The following is a 2,605-nucleotide window of genomic DNA, read 5'->3' as shown; positions in this document are numbered from 1 at the left end:
AAATCGAGCTATTGCGCTTTTTCATAATAGCAAGAATATATATGTAGGAAGAAGTCTGTTTTTCAATCACATACTCCTTGCAGTGGTTTTTAGCCATGCCATTTGTTGCTATGCTTTAAGGGCGGTATAAATTTGGGCCTAACTATTAGAGCTAAGAGAAGTAGATATTCTTTTGAGAGATACTAAAAAGTATGTTTATAAACATGTAAACAGTCTTAAGTGAAAACATTAAATACAGGAGCTTGAAAGTTGCAATATCTATACCCAGATGGGAAGAACATAAGGTGCGATTGTCTTGAGTTCTTGAGTAGAGGTGGATTTCAAAGTGGTTTCTCTCCCTCTCTCTTCTTTCAGACTGTAAGAACCTGATACCACAGCAAACAGACTAGATAGAAGTAGCAGAACATGAGAATCAGAGTGTATAAGATTTAAGTATTAGAGAAGAGAGTAGAAGAGAGAATGAAGGAACAGAGGAGCTGGAAGGTTTCATGGCGGTACCATTCCATTTTATGTGAGTGTATTAATGTAAGTAAGAAATGCAGACAAATAGAGAACAAGGTAGCATTAGAATGGCTTCCACTCTCTTAGAGTCCTCTCTTAAATACATTGTCGATTCTCTCCCCTATAACCAAATTCACCCCTCATCCATGCTCTTCCCATTAACTTTTACAGCTGTCCTATTTGTCGCAACAGCTGGTTCCTCTCTGTTTTCGCCCACAACTCTCTTTTCTTCCAAATTAACTCTGTCTTCATTTGGGTGTTTAATGCAGACATTCATCATGATGGAAGTTCTCTCTTTAGTCCGTAAAAGAGAAACTTAAATATGTCACTCAATTTGGAAAAGAGAGGACTATCTTTGTATGTGTCTATCACTCAATTTGGAAGGGAGAGGACTTTGTATGTGTCTATCTTTTAATCTGATGTGTCCACCAAAGTGTTGGCATCATGTTCGGACCCCAAATATTAGTATTGGTAGTAATTCCCATTTGCAAGTTGCAACTAATGTTCTCCCATTTGAGAGTATTTTACTGTTAGGAACCTGTTAGAAAGAGAAGTAAGTGGACTGGTGTCAAAGGGGCCTTAATTGTAATTAAGTGTAAGTTGGGATGGGTATTGTAACTAACTGGAGAGAGAATGTTTAGCTTTCAAGGGAAGGTGGATGACTGTATAGGTAAGGGGAGAGATATTGAGGGGGAATATCTTAGATTTCGAATTGGAACTCTTTAATACCTAGCAACTTTTTATTCTAGAGTAATACAAACACACAGATGCTTCCATTTTCTTCTTCATCTGATACTAGGTTCTTATCACACAGATGAGATTAAATCATAAACTAGTGAGCATAGATCACCAAAAGAAGTTTTTAAATAATAACTACGAACATTACTGGCATATTTATTCATTTGTCCTTTTTGTTCATGCACTCGGTTAATGTGTGGGTTCTAGAAAATAGATGGAATAGTTTTTGTTTTTGGCTTTCCAAACTGTTTATTTAGGTATATTACCCATTAATTCTTGGAAAAGAATGCTGTATTCAATATGAGATTGAAATGAGATATAACCAGTTGCTGTTTTATTCTCTCCAGTTCTTGTGCTAAGTGGTAGAATTGTCTCTTCCAATGGACATCTAAGGATGACTTAATGGTTTTAGTTCTTATTAATGCTGATGTAATTAATTGTACTCTTAGTTCTTTCTCCTTTTTTGTCAACATTAGTGATATGCTCCAGCTTTGGAATCTTATGCCTATTACAAGAGAAATACTTTGTCTCCATGATATATTATTGTAAATATATCAAATTTAGGGATATGTATTGTTTTGGTCCCTAAAGTTTGGGGTCAAAATCAAAATCGTCTTTAATCTTTTTTCTAATTCAAATTCTAATTCAAAATCGTCTTCAATGTTGCATTTCGAATTAAAATCATCCTTTTAACAATTTTCAGACAAAAATGCCCTCTTCTTTGTTCTAACTCCAATCTGATCATCTACTACCACCCTTACCATCACCAATACCAACGCCCCTTTACTCCACCACATACCAGCACTCAAATTCAAGAACACAGCAACAATATAGCATTCAAATTCAAACATCTATCTATTTCATCCATTATCAACAACAGCACAACATCCAAATTCAAGAACAACATAATCTATTGCAACCTAATCTTTTAAATTTAACAACAACAACAACAACACAGCAGTCATTTTTTTTTGAAAGAAAGAAAGAAAGAAAAAATTAGTAGAGAGAGAGACAAGAGAGAGAGAGTGACGGAGGACGAAGAAGAAGAAGAAGAAGGAGAAATGGAGAGTTGGGCAGTGGCGGTGATGGAATCCGCTGCCACTGCCACTGGTTGGGTCACTAGAAAGAGCTGCTGAAATCGCCGTTACCACTGCTGCTGAAATCGTCGTGGTCGTTGCTGGTTCTCCGAAATCGCTGTCGAAAAAGGGAAGAAGAGGAAACCACTGCTGCTGAAATCATCATGGTCGTTGCTCTGGTTCTCCAAAATTACTGTTGAAAAGGGAAGAAGAGGAAATCTAGAACCACAGCCGCCGCTGCTCTTGCTCTCTCTCTCTGATTGCTGCGTCAATGGCAACGGCGACAATCA

The 2,605-nt window shown here is 37.0% G+C and overlaps 1 protein-coding gene across 3 annotated transcripts in view; it reads left to right on the top strand.

The window, feature by feature from the left end:
- Positions 1-2,605, top strand: part of LOC107639420 — a 7,616-nt gene that overhangs the window by 3,802 nt on the left and 1,209 nt on the right. The gene's annotated exons all lie outside the window — the stretch shown is intronic.

Source organism: Arachis ipaensis, chromosome B04 (assembly GCF_000816755.2).
Source record: "Arachis ipaensis cultivar K30076 chromosome B04, Araip1.1, whole genome shotgun sequence".
Taxonomy (NCBI): domain Eukaryota; kingdom Viridiplantae; phylum Streptophyta; class Magnoliopsida; order Fabales; family Fabaceae; genus Arachis; species Arachis ipaensis.
This window is presented reverse-complemented; position numbering and strand designations above follow the sequence as displayed.